This window comes from Wolffia australiana, chromosome 1 (genome assembly GCF_029677425.1).
Source record: "Wolffia australiana isolate 7733 chromosome 1, ASM2967742v1".
Classification (NCBI taxonomy): domain Eukaryota; kingdom Viridiplantae; phylum Streptophyta; class Magnoliopsida; order Alismatales; family Araceae; genus Wolffia; species Wolffia australiana.
In genome coordinates, this window is record NC_135835.1 from 23,647,152 (window position 1) to 23,665,815 (window position 18,664).

Sequence of the window (18,664 nt, forward strand, 5' to 3'; positions counted from 1 at the left end):
ACGGGACGCCCTAGGTAACTATCGACACTTTGGACTATCCGGACACATACTTGAGAAATGGTTAATACATGTTTGTTACCGGCGCTACAAGGTCTAGTTGGTAAGGATAAAAATACCGTTCACTTTTGTTTTTATAAATCTCTATGATCGATGATCATGGAGAGGCCCCTCTTTACCATTCTGTGTAAATGGACTATTCTAATTATATAGGTATGGTAAAGGGCGTATATTCTTTTGTCCACTTAGTTCTTCAACGGAGTAGAGCAGTTTGGTAGCGCAAGGCTCATAACCTTGAGGTCACGGGTTCAAATCCTGTCTCCATAACATTGTTTTTTGATCAAATCAAAATAGATAAAAGAAATATACATATCTAGATAATCTCACTATTTTCTTATTTTAGGTGTGGTATTATTCTAGTATCTAGTTCTTAATAAGCTTTTTGTTTTTGGATGGTAGGTTTTGTTTTTCGATTGGCGGGTAGATAAAGAAACAGAATCATCTAACGACGACACTCTAGTAGTAAACTAGACTAAATTAGTAATCATAGTAAATGACTTCCCCATGGGCGGATAGCGGGAATCGAACCCGCGACTTCTCCTTGGCAAGGAGAAATTTTACCATTAAACCATATCCGCTTTTTTGATACGCACACATATGTCCACACATATATGACATATATGATATATCATATATGCGTTTGGATCATATTTGTGCAGGACCTGATACTATTTCTTCTTCTTCTTTCAGGAAGATTCCGATTCCAAAAAACCGATAGATACGATAAAATAAGTAATCAAAAAATGATATCAACGATATGATTGAAAATAAAACAAAAGAAATATCTTTCTTTTTGTTTTCAAACTTTAATTCAAATCTATCTCAAAAGAAGAATTTTATTAGAAGTAGCTGTGTTTTGGATGGAAGAAATGCCGGAGAAAAAGTTCAAGAGATGAGAGAATTGAGGATAGCTACCAAAAAAACTAATCCAATCCATAATGAAGTAGCAGAAAATACAATATTTTTGTTACTTGACCAACCATCAGAAGAAGCAAATACAACAGGTACACTAATCAGTAAGACTGATGAAGTCGCAATTAATGCAAAAACAGCCAATTGGAAAGCAATAGTCATGCTTGTAATCCTCCAAGCTACCAACAAATAAACTATACCATTTGATCCCTTATTTAGTTAAAATTTTGAGAAAATGCATCATGGCGGGATTTAACCATGAATCAATTCATTCATTAAAAGTTATTACCACTTTATTTAGTATTTGATTTAGTTTACTATATATTTAACTAACAAATAGATATACTAGATCCTGTATATACCTATCAATATACACACAAATGACATACAAATGAATACATATATAGACCCTATCTAGAATGTCACTTTAACAGGGTAGTGTATCAATTCATATGGCCATGTTCTATTTGTAGAAATAAAATAGAAATTTTCTTTTGGAGAGATGGCCGAGTGGTTGATAGCTCCGGTCTTGAAAACCGGTATAGTTCTAAAGAACTATCGAGGGTTCGAATCCCTCTCTCTCCTTTTTCTTGTTGAATCTTTTTTTATTGGCCTAATATACTGTTATAAATTGTTCTGGCTCGGCTAGACGTAGGATAGCCGAGCCAGAACAAAAAAAGATATATAAATCAAAAAATATCAATTCAATTAATTAAGAGGGGTCATGAATAGAACAGGTTCCAATTCACGATCGATTCCCTTTTCAAATCCTGCTGCAGCTGCACGGGCTCTTCCCGCATGCCACAAATGACCCACAAAAAAGAAGAAGCCTAGAACAAAATGAGAAGTAGCTAACCAACTTCTAGGAGATACATAATTGACTGCATTGATTTCGGTAGCTACGCCACCCACGGAATTTAAAGAACCTAGAGGAGCGTGAGTCATATATTCCGCTGAACGGCGTTCTTGCCAAGGTTGTATGTCTTTTTTCAGCCTGCTCAAGTCCAACCCATTTGGACCTCTTAGAGGTTCTAACCAAGGAGCTCGTAGATCCCAAAAACGCATGGTTTCCCCTCCAAAAATGATCTCTCCAGTTGGGGAACGCATTAGATATTTACCTAAACCAGTAGGTCCTTGAGCGGAGCCCACATTAGCCCCAAGGCGTTGGTCTCTAACTAGAAAAGTAAAAGCTTGAGCTTGAGAAGCTTCTGGTCCGGTTGGACCATAAAATCCACTAGGGTAAGCAGTATTATTGAACCAGACAAAACAACAAGCTATAAAACCAAATACAGATAAAGCAGCTAAACTATAAGACAAGTAAGCCTCTCCAGACCAGACAAATGCGCGGCGGGCCCATAAAAGGCTTGGTTAAGATATGCCAAATTCCACCAAGTATACAAGTGAAACCTAACCATACATGTCCGCCAATTATATCTTCTAAATCGTCCACACTAACAATCCAACCTTCTCCTCCAAAAGGAGATTTTAGTAAATAACCAAATATAACACTTGGGCTAAGGGTCAAGTTGGTAATTTTTCTTACATCTCCCCCTCCTGGAGCCCAGGTATCATATACACCACCAAAATAAACAGCTTTGAATACTAAAAGAAAAGCACCTAGACCTAACAAAATTAAGTGAATACCTAAAATTGTGGTCATTTTATTTCTATCTTTCCATACATAACCAAAGAATGGAAAAGATTCTTCAAGAGTTTCAGGTCCCAAAAGCGCATGATAAATGCCGCCAAAGCCTAAGACTGCAGAGGAAATTAAGTGAAGTACTCCAGACACAAAGTATGGAAAAGTATCTATAACTTCTCCTCCCGGACCTACCCCCCAACCTAAAGTAGCTAGATGGGGAAGTAAAATCAATCCTTGTTCATACATCGGCTTTTCCGGAACGAAATGAGCCACTTCAAATAGGTTCATTGCTCGCCCAAAATACAATTAATCCGGCATGGGCTACGTGAGCTCCAAGTAGTTTACCGGACAAATTGATAAGTCTGGCATTACCGGCCCACCAAGCAAAACCGGTGGTTTCTTGGTCACGACCTGCTAAAGCTAAAGTTCCATTAAAGAGCGTTTCCACGTGGTAGAACCTCCTCAGGGAATATAATATTTTCATGAGGCTGATCCTGAGCCGCCATCCAAGCACGAATACCTTCATTTAATAGAATATTTTTGGTGTAGAAAGTCTCAAATTCAGGATCTTCTGCTGCATGGATTTCTTGGGAAACGAAGTCATAGGCACGTAGGTTCAGAGCCAGACCGACTACTCCAAGAGCACTCATCCATAAACCAGTTACTGGTACAAATAACATAAAGAAATGTAACCAACGTTTGTTGGAAAAAGCAACCCCAAAGATTTGGGACCAGAAGCGGTTAGCAGTTACCATTGAATAAGTCTCTTCAGCCTGAGTTGGGTTAAAAGCACGGAATGTATTTGCACCGTCACCATCTTCGAATAAAGTATTTTCTACAGTAGCACCATGAATAGCGCATAGCAAAGCAGCGCCTAATACTCCAGCAACTCCCATCATATGAAATGGATTCAACGTCCAATTATGAAACCCTTGGAAGAAAAGGATGAATCTAAAGATTGCTGCTACACCAAAACTAGGTGCAAAGAACCAACCAGACTGTCCGAGTGGATAAATCAAGAATACAGAAACAAAAACTGCAATTGGACCGGAAAAAGCGATTGCGTTATAAGGTCGCAATTGAACAGATCGAGCAAGTTCAAATTGACGTAACATGAAACCTATTAGCCCAAAAGCCCCATGAAGAGCAACAAAAGTCCACAGACCACCCAATTGACACCAACGAGTAAAATCTCCTTGAGCTTCTGGTCCCCACAGAAGCAATAAAGAGTGAGCTAAACTATTCACAGGAGTAGAAACTGCAGCAGTTAAAAAATTGCAACCTTCCAAATAGGAACTCGCCAATCCATGGGTATACCATGAAGTGACAAAAGTTGTACCTGTGAACCAACCGCCTACGGCGCAATAGGCACAAGGAAATAGCAATAGGCCGGACCAACCCACAAAAACGAAACGGTCCCTACGTAACCAGTCATCCATAATATCAAATAAATCATTTTCTTCTTTGGTAAATCTACCAAGGGCTATAGTCATAGTGATCCTCCTATTTAACTACTTCAACCATTTTCGAACACCTCATCTCATTTTATTTCCAGGGTATATCATATTTCGATTTTATATAGACGATACCAAGAATCGCCCAATACCCCTTAGAATGAGTTTCACAGATACAAACTCTTCCTTTAGTAAACTACTAATAGGAGACTCCAAATTAGTAGCATAAAAACCGACCTAGGAAAATACATCAGTTGGTTTGATTTGATTAGTCTTTACTATTACTTTTTTCTTAAAAACAACAATTTTGAACTGAACCCGAATTGTCCTCTAACTCGAATGCAGAGTACTTTTTAGCGGGCCTAACCAAGAAAAAAGAAACTTGAATATGTATCTTTTGACTTTACCTTTACTCGTTAGATCAAAAATATCGTATTGTAGTTTTTTTTTCTCCTAAATCTAAATTAAATTTGAAATACTAAACTCAATATTAAATAAAGGTAAACTAGAAATGAAAACCCCCTTATTGTATTTGTTCTCTATTGACTTGGCTCAAAAAAAATATCTTATTTTGTAATCAAAGAAAGAGATTGAAAAATTTATTAGTGAAATAAAGTTTTCTTTTTGGGGAAAAGGAATAGCAAATTATTCCTATGGAGCATCCAGTAAAAAGAAGATGAAAACGGGAGATATCGACAAATTCTTGGATGGTTAAAGTTAAAAAAAAAAGTCAAAAAAAAAGAGTCCGCTTTTAGAATTTCATCTCTATAGAATTTGAATATCAGAATAGCCAATATAGTCATGATTCAACGTGTCAGGTCCACTTATTTTTTTTTGTTACTTTAACTATGGCTTTGATTGGGAGACTGTAGAGATTAGGAAGACTTTGGTTTGGTGATTAATATCTAATAGATCAGAGATCTAGAATAGCAATGTCCTAGGGTTAGGACGAAAAATAGATCTAAAAAAGCAAAGGAAGTCTGGTAACAATTATTAGATCAATAGAGGATCGACTCCTCCTCCCCTAAAAGGTTTAAAGATTTTTTATTATCTAAAATATAGTGAACAACTTTATAACTAGGTTTTAATCATAACTAGAACTATTCATGATAAAAGGTGTTTTATGTTTCTAATATGGTTATCTTTTTCACAAATATCAACAAGATCCATCTATTATACTCTCCTAAAAATGAAGATTCAAATTTGGGTAAAAAGCCCTTATCGGATCTGAACACATGACTTACGCCTCACCATGGCGTTACTCTACCACTGAGTTAAAAGGGCTTAAACCTCACTAAATTCTCAATTTTCCATTATGAGTCTACCGCGGGTATATATGTCCATATATTACATCTACATATAGATGTATAGGAACTTATGCAGGAACAAGAAATTATATAGATTTAAAACTAAAGGGTTGAAGTCCTAAGTCAAGTCTAGCAGAAAGTTCGTCAAAAACCTTACCAATAAACTAAAGTGAATTGTTTCAATGTTACTTTACCTATTGTATTTGATCTATTGTCTTTGCTTTTGAGGGATCATGAGAACAATATTGAATTAATTCCTACATATACAAATCTTACAGAGATGTATGAGATCAAATCGTATTTTATTTAAAGAAATCTATTAGGGTAAATTAAATTCAATAACTAAAATTTCTATACTTTTGATCTTCGATCAATCACTACTTCAACTAATTTGATATACTACTTTTTTTATTTGTTAATCTACTAATATTTTTTAATATTTTTTCTTTTTTTTATTTAATATATTAATTAAAGTCTATAATATTAGATAAATATATTAATATATAAAATATAAATAATAGAATATATTATAGAGACATATTAATACATATGATTTTAAGACATATTTCTTTAATAGAAAAAACATATATCTTACTTAATATTTATCTATTCTGAATTTTTATATTCATGTAAGGACTTTTATATTAATTAAAAGTTGAATATTATAATTGAGTTTAATATTAAATTAAAAGAAAAGAAATTTATAATTCATTTTTTTATTATGACTTTTACTAAACTTATCTAGCTTATTAGCTAGCTTAATATAAACTTAATTTAATATCGTCTAGTTCATTAAAGAGAATAGGTAGGGAACTTTCCTATTATCTTTTCCTATTATATTTAGTCTAACTAAATAAATAATGAATATTGAACCGAACCTAATTAGATTATATAAGGAAAGAATTCTCAAATAATAAAATCTCAAATTTGAACTATTAAATAAGTCTACACTATTGTATTATATAGTATATATGACTATATTATATGAGTATAATAAATATATCATAGCGGATGACACATTTATGACCTCCTACCTAGAGGGTCGGTCGGGAATCATCAAAGTTGAAAAGCTCTTTATAATCAGACCAGTACTTACATTTTTACAATTACTAAGTCCTTTTTGTATATTTTTCCATATTTTTAGATTTTTTTATTCATATTGATTTGATTTTTTTAGATTCTATTTATTGTATTGACAATTCCAAAAAACTGATCATATTATGATCATAGTATGATGGTGGTCGGGCGGATATGCCCCTATCGTCTAGCGGTGCAGGACATCTCTCTTTCAAGGAGGCAGCGGGGATTCGAATTCCCCTAGGGGTAGGGTACTGGGAAAGTAAGTTCATCGTGGCTTAGTAATAATTGAGAAGCCCATATCCATATCAATTATCTATTATATATGTATATGATATGGATTCTTCCTGGGTCGATGCCCGAGTGGTTAATGGGGACAGACTGTAAATTCGTTGGCAATTGTCTACGCTGGTTCAAATCCAGCTCGGCCTAAAAGTTTGCCTTTCCGCTTTCTTTTGAGTATGACATCACCTTTTTCTAGAAATACCTGATATGTATGTAAGAATAAATAAAAGTCTAATTTGTGTTCTTTTTTATCATTATTATATTAAAAATAACTAATAAATATTAGAGCAATAGTAATAATTACAGGTTACTATTTAACCAGTGTTATGATTACTATATGAATCACTAGATATAGTATAGGCTATATCTAGTCTAGCTGGATATCCCTATAGCATTTGTGTTTATGTTATAATACAGCAAATAGAGTGTTCTTAGGAAACCCTAAGAATAGACATACTGTCCAGCCTGCTGGGATTGTAGTTCAATTGGTCAGAGCACTGCCCTGTCAAGGCGGAAGCTGCGGGTTCGAGCCCCGTCAGTCCCGAACTAAGATCCGACGACCCGATAAATCTTTGAATTTCTGTCTGTATTTTTCCCGACGCACAAGGATAAAACGGGGAGCAACATATAATTCTAGGTAGGCATCTTTCTCTCTTTTTTTGTTTTAATGTTCGATTTAGTATCACACAAATAGAACAATTTATACTTACTAGCCATTAACAATTTCAGAACAAGGAGACATATCTATGTGGATTGGGACAATTGAATTGGTGGTATCACTCTATTTATTAGTTTGATGGATACTCTAAAGGAAAGGTCTGACATGATGTTTTCGATTGCTCTTAATCCATGAAATATATTAGAGTATTAATATTTTTAGTAGGATAGGAGTACACATATAAGGAGTCTATATATGGTATTTATTGCATGATACCTAATGATCTTACCAAAATCAGCTTGACAGAGAATTTTTCATCTACAAAAAATTTTTATATATTAAGTTATAATTAGTAGTTTATTACTATTAAATAAGTTATTAGTATTATATTAATAGTATTATATTAATGACTTTTTTCTTGCACTTCTACTGTTTGTTTGGATGGCCAATGGAATACCGGTCGGTCATATGATATCTCATGAGCTAATTAATGGGAGAAATCTAACAAAAAAATGAAGGGACCTTTTTTATAGTCCAGTCTAAAAAGAAAGAGTGAAAACATAAACTCAATGAATTCGTTAGAGAATCAGGAATCCCTTTTTTTACTTGGTATGGATAAAAGATCTTCCTATGTTATACTATTCTATTCAATTCTCGATGATGAATCTCTTTGATAGATTAGATATTGTTATTCATACACGGATTTCATTTAGTATCATTAGGATACAATTAATCCAAATTAGATTATAGCAGTCAAATTTATTACCTCTATGGGATTAGATCCCGAGTTATTGCGAAGAAAAAAACAATAAGATTATGGAAGTAAATATTCTCGCATTTATTGCTACTGCACTGTTCACTCTAGTTCCTACTGCTTTTTACTTATCATCTACGTGAAAACAGTGAGCCAAAATGATTAAGTTAACTGAGACTTTGATTTCTTATCCGTCATTAAAGAAAGGGATTTAAACTCCAAGTCTTAAATGGAATGATTGGACTGGAATCGACACTAGTGGAGATAGTATGGTAGAAAGAACTAAATGATATAATATAAATCTTTCTACCACACTATCGTGTGTTCTATTGTAGCATCTCTATATTTAGAGACTATATATTTGTAGACAGATATGGGCTTGACAACGGAGATCAATCTCCAATACGTCTGTACACAGACTTTTTAATTAGGGAAATAAATATATAAATTCAACTAAACTCAAATTTCGAGTTATTTCGTATTTTCGTCGCTTTTGAATTTTGACCAATCAAAAATAAATCATAATTTAAGGTCCAGAGATTTTTCTAGCTCTCTTTTAATTTATACTGAGTATCCCGAGATAGATGAAAACTGTTCAATTAAAAAAAAAAAAATGGGGGCTAGTTTTCTATAAAACATATAAAAAAAATGAAATAAAGAACTCGAATCATTCTTCTTTTTTTAGCGTTATAAAGAAGTCATTCATCAATCTAGAAACTGATAATCGATGCCACCTTGTATGATCACTTCTTTATATCTGTAAAAGAGGAGTCAATTGGCCCATTTGTTAAGTCATACTTAAACATGACATTACATCAGATTTTGAGATTTGTTGATAAAGCCTAAATAAAGAAAATTTCTAGAAATTTTAAATGTTAAATTATGAGACGTAGATCGCTCAACACAAAAAGTTTTATCCCTGGTGGCTGTGTTCACTACTACAAGCTTGAGTAGAAAGTATGTATTAAAATAGTAATAACAGAACAAATTTATCTCAGAAGAGTAAAAGTAAACAAAGAAGAAATCACATAAAGCAAAAAAGAACGTTGGCTTGGTTCTTAGTTATTATAATAGCCGTAAGAACCTGTTCAACAAATCAAAAAATAGAAAAAAATAGATATAGTAACAACTTGGTTGAAAAAAGCCTATCATGAAAAATCTTATTAATATAAATATATTCCGTTGCCTTTTTTACAAATACACCTAGAGAATTTAGTTATTTCATTTTCTGCTCAAATGGTTAGTGTTTATTAGTGTATTGTAGTTTATTATTGCTATTTCACTGTAGCAGAATTTGAAAGCATAGACATCTTGATTTCAAACAAACAGGTCGTAAAACATTAAACAGCTGATACAATTTTATGACTCAATAAAAAGTACCTCTAAAGTCCACTCCTACCCCAGACTACTAGTGAAAGAGAAAATGTAAAGACTACCATTAAAGCAGCCCAAGCGAGACTTACTATATCCATGTGATATATCTCCTATCCTTATCATATGAAAGAATTATTCCATTATTGATTACTAATCATAGTAGAATCAATGGGGCAGAGTCAAAATGGAATTATGACTTACCCCTATTGATCATCCAATAAATAGATTTGTAACAAGTTCCTATAGTTAGAACATTTCTGTTATATGAATTCAATAAAGATTAGACACAAATAAGATAGACATACTTTCTAAATATCAAGCCAAGGCTTTTATCCTAAGATAAAGATAGAGGAATAGTAAGACTTACATTTTTGTTCACTTTTATAAGCAACAAAATAAAAACAGAGATATAACTACCTCACCAGCAAGGTAAGGTATATAAATTGCTATTTCATAATTCTATTTTATCTAAACCTATTATCATTCTGTGAAACAATTTGAAATATGATGCGTTCTTATAGTCTTGTTGTTTTCCAATCTCCTATAATGTCAAAATTGAACCTTTATTCTATTTCTAGAGGAGAGGGTACAATCAATCAAGAATGACTAGTGATTATTTATCACTAGGATTTTCCAGTTTAGAGACAACGTATCTTTTTTTAGTTACTTACATAACTGAGAAATGAATTTCTACTCAGCCTAGCCAATTGACTCAGTAGAAACTTACTCACTTAACTTAATATTGATTGTATAGTCAACTAATGAAAGTATGAAGATTTGATAGTGTTTCCTATTAAACCTAAGCCGAAAACTAAAATAAAAAAGGAGTCTCTTTTTTGTTATTTTTCGACTCTGCTCTTTCAGTCATGACTAAAATAGTATTTCCTATCTCTTACTATGGTGGATATGAATCTCATAGTTGTCTCTTAATATTTTTTTTTCTGTTTGTTAGTTACTTATCAAGTTTGGTTTGTTCGTAACATACTGAAAACTACCTAGTTTGAAGAATTACAGGCTTTGCTTTTTGAGAACCGATGGTTACTTAGAATTAAGTATTAAAAAAAAAAAAGGCCTAAACCTTTCGCTCTGTCTGTTTCTCTTTACGAAGAATTAGGTTTAGACCAGCAGGATAGTCTAAGAAATCGCGATTTTTTCTTGATCAGGCGACACCCAGATTTGAACTGGGGATAAAGGATTTGCAGTCCCCCGCCTTACCACTTGGCCATGTCGCCAAATAAAAATAATAAACGCTAGATATAAATGCTATTTATATTAGAAATATAAATTGTCTATTAGTATTTATTATAAATAGAGATTAGCTTCTTTTTTTGATGAGAAAAAAGTCTCACTAAGTATCAATATTATCCCAGTAGAATATTACTGGAGATAAACTCAAGTAAACTCTATTATATAATATAATTCTAAAAATATCAATACCATTTTCAATAAAATCTTAAAAAATGAAGAAATTACTACTCATTTTATATTATTACATATATAAATTAGTATTAAGTACTAAACTCAAAAAATATTTTATTTATATATATAATATAAGTAATAGAGTATAGACTATACATAAATCCCTTTTCAATTGTGATTTTGACTCATAACACTAATTATGTATATTAAGTACATATATAAATATAAACCCCAGAACACAAGTAATAGATACAGAGCGAGCGGGTATCTTCTTTGTATATTTCTAGAAATATTAGAATTATGGTGCTTTAATTTTTCCTTAACTAGAAAATTTATGATATGGCACAACCTGTGTTGCCCTGAGTAGAACTATCATAACAGATCAAATTTACGACTAGCTCACTGTACTTAATTCATAAATAACAGCAAAACGTCTTATGTATTTTAATTGTCTTGTATGCATTCGAATTCTACCAAAGAAGCTTCTAATCATTTGTTGAGTATGTCATGTTCAAAAAACTCTTTACTCCTCCCTATTATTATAATATGGCTTTCTGCATTACGTGAAAGCCAATTAACTCCCTTTTTTGGTACCCAATCTCATCATAATATCATAAATAATAAGTCGAAATTGGATAAATTTGGATAGTCTATACAAGACTCCCTAAGTTAAGTTTACAAAGCGGCAGAAGATTTTCCAGGAATTTATCAATTTATTTCCATTTGTATCTTTCGCAAATTGAGTCAAATTTGCTTGAAAATTCTCTTTATTTTCTTTTATTCAACCTCTTTTCTCAGATCCGTTGATATGTCGGAAATACATATATGGAGTTGTCTAAAATTTTATGTAATTCAGTAAACAGAATATATATTCCATCATTGCTAGAGCGATCCATATGGATCGATGAAGAGGCGAACTAATAATGGGATTTTTCGATAAACAGGAAACTTAAGATTAAAATGCTCATGATGGAAATGAGGGAATGTTCACAATACCTGGATTTAGTCAGATACAATTTGAGGGATTTTGTAGGTTTATTAATCAGGGTTTAATGGAAGAATTTAATAAGTTTCCAAAATTGAAGATACAGATCAAGAAATTGAATTTAAATTATTTGTGAAACATATCAATTGGCAGAACCCTTGAGAAAAGAAAGAGATGCTGTGTATGAATCACTCACATATTCGTCTGAATTATATGTCCTTGCGGGATTAATTTGGAAAACCAATAGAGATATGAAAGAACAAACAGTATTTATTGGAAACATTCCTATAATGAATTCCCTCGGAACCTTTATCGTAAATGGAATTTACAGAATTGTAATTAATCAAATATTGCAAAGTCCTGGTATTTATTACTGTTCTGAATTGGACCATAACGGCATCTCGGTCTATACCAGCACCATAATATGAGATTGGGGAGGCAGATTAGAATTAGAAATTGATAGAAAAGCAAGGATCTGGGCCTGTAAGTAGAAAACAAAAAATCTCCATTCTCGTTCTATTATCAGCTATGGGTTTAAATCTAAGAGAAATTCTAGATAATGTTTGTTATCCTGAAATTTTCTTGTCTTTCCTAAATGATAAGGAAAAAAAAAAGATCGGGTCAAAAGAAAATGCTATTTTGGAGTTTTATCAACAATTTGCTTGTGTAGGTGGGGATCCAGTATTTTCTGAGTCCTTGTGTAAGGAATTACAAAAGAAATTTTTTCAACAAAGATGTGAATTAGGAAGAATTAAGTATGAAATATCAACCAAAGATTAAATCTTGATATACCTGAGAACAATACATTTTTGTTACCACGAGATGTATTGGCTGCTGCAGATCATTTGATTGGAATGAAATTTGGAATGGGTACACTTGACGATATGAATCACTTGAAAAATAAACGTATTCGTTCTGTAGCAGATCTGTTGCAGGATCAATTCGGACTGGCTCTTGGTCGTTTAGAAAATGCGGTTCGAGGAACTATATCTGGAGCAATCAGGCATAAATTGATACCAACTCCTCAAAATTTGGTAACTTCAACTTCATTAACAACCACTTATGAATCATTTTTCGGTCTACACCCTTTATCTCAAGTTTTGGATCGAACTAATCCATTAACCCAAATTGTTCATGGTCGAAAATTGAGTTATTTAGGTCCTGGAGGGGTGACAGGTCGAACTGCAAGTTTTCGGATACGAGATATCCACCCTAGTCACTATGGACGTATTTGCCCAATTGACACCTCCGAAGGAATTAATGTTGGACTTATTGATCCTTAGCTATTCATGTAAGGATTGGTCATTGGGGATCCATAGAGACTCCATTTTATGAAATCTCTGAGAGATCAAAAGAAAAAGAAGCACGGATGGTTTATTTATCACCAAGTAGAGATGAATATTATATGATAGCGGCAGGCAATTCTTTGGCCTTAAATCGAGGTATTCAGGAAGAACAGGTTGTTCCTGCTCGATACCGTCAAGAATTCCTGACTATTGCCTGGGAACAGGTTCATCTTCGAAGCATTTTTCCCTTTCAATATTTTTCGATTGGAGCCTCTCTCATTCCTTTTATTGAGCATAATGATGCCAATAGGGCGTTAATGAGTTCTAATATGCAGCGTCAAGCAGTTCCGCTTTCTCGGTCCGAGAAGTGCATTGTAGGAACCGGAATAGAACGCCAAGCGGCTTTAGATTCGGGAGTTTCAGTTATAGCCGAACATGAGGGTAAAGTTATTTCTACGGATACTCACCAAATTGGTTGCTCAGGTAATGGAAACACTCTAACTATTCCATTAGGTATGTATGAACGTTCGAACAAAAATACTTGTATGCACCAAAAACCTCAGGTTCAACGGGGTAAATATGTTAAAAAGGGACAAATTTTAGCCGACGGGGCGGCTACCGTTGGGGGAGAACTCGCTTTGGGAAAAATGTATTAGTAGCTTATATGCCATGGGAAGGCTACAATTTTGAAGATGCGGTACTTATAAGTGAGCGTTTGGTCTATAGCGATATTTATACTTCTTTTCACATCCGAAAATATGAAATTCAAACTCATATGACAAGTCAGGGCCCTGAAAGAATTACTAACGAAATACCTCATTTAGAAGCTCATTTACTCCGCAATTTAGACAGAAATGGCATCGTGCTGCTCGGATCTTGGGTGGAAACAGGTGATATTTTAGTAGGTAAATTAACGCCTCAGATAGCGAATGAATCGTCGTATGCACCAGAGGATAGATTATTACGAGCCATACTTGGTATTCAGGTTTCCACTGCAAAGGAGACATTTCTAAAACTACCTATAGGTGGAAGGGGTCGAGTAATTGATGTGAGATGGATCCAGAAAAAAGGGGGTTCCAGTTATAACCCAGAAATGATTCGTGTATATATTTCACAGAAACGTGAAATCAAAGTGGGTGATAAAGTAGCAGGAAGACATGGGAATAAGGGTATTATTTCTAAAATTTTGCCTAGACAAGACATGCCCTATTTACAAGATGGAACTCCGGTTGATATGGTCTTCAACCCTTTAGGAGTACCCTCACGAATGAATGTTGGACAGATATTTGAATGTTCGCTCGGCTTAGCGGGAGATCTTTTAAATAGACATTATAGAATAGCCCCTTTTGATGAGAGATACGAGCAAGAGGCTTCAAGAAAACTAGTGTTTTCAGAATTATATGAGGCAAGTAAGCAAACAAAAAATCCATGGGTATTTGAACCCGAATATCCAGGAAAAAGTAAAATATTTGATGGAAGAACTGGAGATCCTTTTGAACAACCTGTCCTAATAGGCAGGTCCTATATACTTAAATTAATTCATCAAGTTGATGATAAAATCCATGGACGTTCCAGTGGACATTATGCACTTGTTACACAACAACCCCTTAGAGGAAGGGCAAAACAAGGTGGCCAACGAGTGGGAGAAATGGAAGTTTGGGCTTTAGAGGGATTTGGCGTTGCTCATATTTTACAAGAGATGCTTACTTATAAATCAGATCATATTAGAGCTCGTCAGGAAGTACTTGGTACTACGATTATTGGAGGAACAATAGTTACTCCTGAGGATGCCCCAGAATCTTTTCGATTGCTTGTTAGAGAACTACGATCTTTGGCTCTGGAACTGAATCATTTTCTTGTATCTGAGAAAAATTTTCAGATTAATAGGAAGGAAGCTTGATCTGATCTGAATGAATCAGAATTTCTATTCTATGATTGACCGGTATAAACATCAACAACTTCGAATTGGACTAGTTTCTCCTGAACAAATAAGTGCTTGGGCTAACAAAATTCTACCTAATGGGGAGGTAGTCGGAGAGGTGACAAAACCCTACACTTTTCATTACAAAACCAATAAACCAGAAAAAGACGGATTGTTTTGTGAAAGAATATTTGGACCTATAAAAGTGGAATTTGTGCTTGTGGAAATTATCGAGTGATCGGAGCTGAAAAGGAAGACCCAAAATTTTGTGAACAATGTGGAGTCGAGTTTGTTGATTCTCGTGTACGAAGATATCAAATGGGATACATAAAACTCGCCTGTCCAGTAACTCATGTGTGGTATTTAAAACGCCTTCCTAGTTATATCGCGAATCTTTTAGATAAACCACTTAAGGAATTAGAGGGCCTAGTATACTGCGATGTGTGATTTGATCGAAATTAGCATTTTACAGATTCGAACTGAGAAACTGTCATCCCATTGAATCTGATTGGGATGCCCCTAGTTTGACATGTCTATTGGGACGAGTAACATGAAGCTCAGATTTATGGGTGTATTCAATACTTCCAAAAAAAGGGGAATTGATCTATGGTCGATTCTTTACCAGATAAAAAAGAATTGCTAGTTCTACCTCGTGACAAAAAAACTTTTTCTGTTCAGTTCAAGTTTAAGTAAGCAAATATAGCATGGTTATAGGAGTTTATCCATCGCATATATGCTTCAAGGGACATCACGGCCTAACCATCGAGGTGAGTAGGGACCTAAAAGATCGGATAGCATATATAATATATCGACAAGTAAATCCCTTCCGAATTTAAAACTATTCTTTTCAAAAAAAGATTCATCATTCGGAGGAAGTAGACTACTCAAAATTTTTAGATTTCATTTAGTATGTCGTAATTGAATAAGTCATTTAGAAAATTTTCATTTCCGATGAACAATGAATCAATCAAATATAGGTTCCCTTTATTTACTGAGAACTTGAGTAAAGAGTAGTTCTTTTGGGGTTTTTTTAAACAAAGCCAGAAAATGATAAATAATCGCTTTGTTTAGTTGACTTAACTACTTGAGCCGGATGAGAGTAACCCTCACGTCCGATTTTGAAGGGGGGAATCCTTGAGGAACCTATCTTGATTTTTCTTTTGCTAGGCCAATAGCTAAAAAACCTACTTTCTTACGATTACGAGGTTCATTCGAATATGAAATCCAATCCTGGAAATACAGCATCCCACTTTTTTTTACTACCCAAGGCTTTGAAACATTTCGAAATAGAGAAATCTCGACTGGCGCAGGTGCTATTAGAGAACAATTAGCCGATTTGGATTTACGCATTATTACAGATAATTCATTGATAGAATGGAAAGAATTAGGAGATGAAGGGTCCACCGGAAATGAATGGGAAGATAGAAAAATTCGAAGAAGAAAGGATTTTTTGGTTAGACGCATGGAATTAGCTAAACATTTTATTCGAACAAATGTAGAACCAGAATGGATGGTTTTGTGCCTATTACCTGTTCTTCCTCCTGAGTTAAGACCTATCATTCAGATAGATGGGGGTAAATTAATGAGTTCGGATATTAATGAACTCTACAGAAGAGTTATTTATCGCAACAATACTCTTACTGATCTACTAACAACAAGTAGATCTACACCGGGTGAATTAGTAATGTGTCAGGAGAAATTGGTACAAGAAGCCGTAGATACACTTCTGGATAATGGTATACGTGGACAACCAATGAGGGACGGGCATAATAAAGTTTACAAATCATTTTCAGATGTAATTGAAGGAAAAGAGGGAAGATTCCGCGAGACTTTGCTTGGTAAACGAGTCGATTATTCGGGTCGTTCCGTCATTGTTGTAGGTCCGTCACTTTCCTTACATCAATGTGGATTACCTAGAGAAATAGCAATAGAACTTTTCCAGACATTTGTAATTCGTGGTTTAATAAGACAACACGTTGCTTCCAACATCGGGATTGCTAAAAGTAAAATTCGAGAAAAAGATCCCATTGTATGGGAGATACTTCAAGAAGTCATGCAGGGGCATCCTGTGTTACTCAATAGAGCACCGACCTTGCATAGATTGGGCATACAGGCGTTTCAACCCATTTTAGTGGAAGGTCGTGCTATATGTTTACATCCATTAGTTTGTAAGGGTTTTAATGCAGACTTTGATGGAGATCAAATGGCTGTTCATGTACCCTTATCGTTAGAAGCTCAAGCAGAGGCTCGGTTACTTATGTTTTCTCATATGAATCTATTGTCTCCAGCTATTGGTGATCCCATTTCTGTACCAACTCAAGACATGCTAATTGGACTTTATGTATTAACGCTGGGGAATCGTCGAGGAATTTGTGCAAATCGCTATAATTTCTCTAATTGCAAAAACGATCAAAATCAAACTCTTGGCAATAATAATTCTCATGCGACGAAAGATAAGGAACCCTTTTTTTCCAGTTCCTATGACGCACTTGGAGCTTATCGGCGAAAACGAATCAATTTGGATAGTCCTTTGTGGCTCCGTTGGCGACTAGATCAACGTGTCATTATTTGATCCAGGGAAGTTCCGCTGGAAGTTCAATATGAATCTTTTGGGACCTACCATGAAATTTATAGACACTAGTTAATAGTAAGAAGTGTCAAAAAGAAATAAGTTCTATATACATTCGAACCACTGTTGGTCATATTTCTTTTATCGAGAAATAGAAGAAGCGATACAAGGATTTTATCGAGCCTACTCGTATCCTAGCTAAACTAAGTAATTAGGGGAGACTCATGAGAATTGGAGCTTTAATGATATCATAATTCCTGAATTTTTATGTGAATCAAGATTGAGTAAAGGAAGTTTTTGAATCACTGACTCAGACCTATTGTAGAATCCTACTCAGCAGAATAGGGAGGTACTTATGGCAGAACGGGCCGATCTGGTCTTTCACAATAAAGTGATAGATGGAGCTGCCATGAAACGACTTATTAGCAGATTAATAGATCACTTCGGGATGGCTTATACATCACACATTCTAGATCAAGTGAAAACTCTGGGTTTCCAGCAAGCCACTGCTACATCTATTTCATTAGGAATTGATGATCTTTTAACAATGCACTCTAAGGGCTGGTTAGTGCAAGATGCTGAACAACAAAGTTCAATTTTGGAAAAACACCATCATTATGGCAATGTACACGCGGTAGAAAAATTACGTCAATCCATTGAAATATGGTATGCTACCAGCGAATATTTGAGACACGAAATGAATCCTAATTTTCGGATGACTGATCCCTCTAATCCAGTCTATTTAATGTCCTTTTCGGGAGCTAGAGGAAATGCATCTCAGGTACACCAATTAGTAGGTATGAGAGGCTTAATGTCCGATCCCCAAGGACAAATGATTGATTTACCCATTCAAAGCAATTTACGGGAAGGGCTCTCTTTGACGGAATATATAATTTCTTGCTACGTGGCCCGCAAAGGAGTTGTAGATACTGCTGTACGAACATCAGATGCTGGCTACCTGACA

General features: G+C 34.5%; 4 non-coding genes across 4 annotated transcripts; 2 read left to right on the plus strand and 2 right to left on the minus strand.

Annotated features, from left to right (window-relative positions):
• Positions 1-564: 564 nt before the first annotated feature.
• On the minus strand, positions 565-635 carry TRNAG-GCC (transfer RNA glycine (anticodon GCC)). The gene has a single exon. It is a non-coding gene; the product is annotated as a tRNA-Gly (tRNA).
• Positions 636-1,465: 830 nt separating this feature from the next.
• On the plus strand, positions 1,466-1,554 carry TRNAS-UGA (transfer RNA serine (anticodon UGA)). The gene has a single exon. It is a non-coding gene; the product is annotated as a tRNA-Ser (tRNA).
• A 5,650-nt stretch (positions 1,555-7,204) lies between these two features.
• TRNAD-GUC (transfer RNA aspartic acid (anticodon GUC)) lies at positions 7,205-7,278 on the plus strand. The gene has a single exon. It is a non-coding gene; the product is annotated as a tRNA-Asp (tRNA).
• Positions 7,279-10,681: 3,403 nt separating this feature from the next.
• On the minus strand, positions 10,682-10,752 carry TRNAC-GCA (transfer RNA cysteine (anticodon GCA)). The gene has a single exon. It is a non-coding gene; the product is annotated as a tRNA-Cys (tRNA).
• Positions 10,753-18,664: the final 7,912 nt, after the last annotated feature.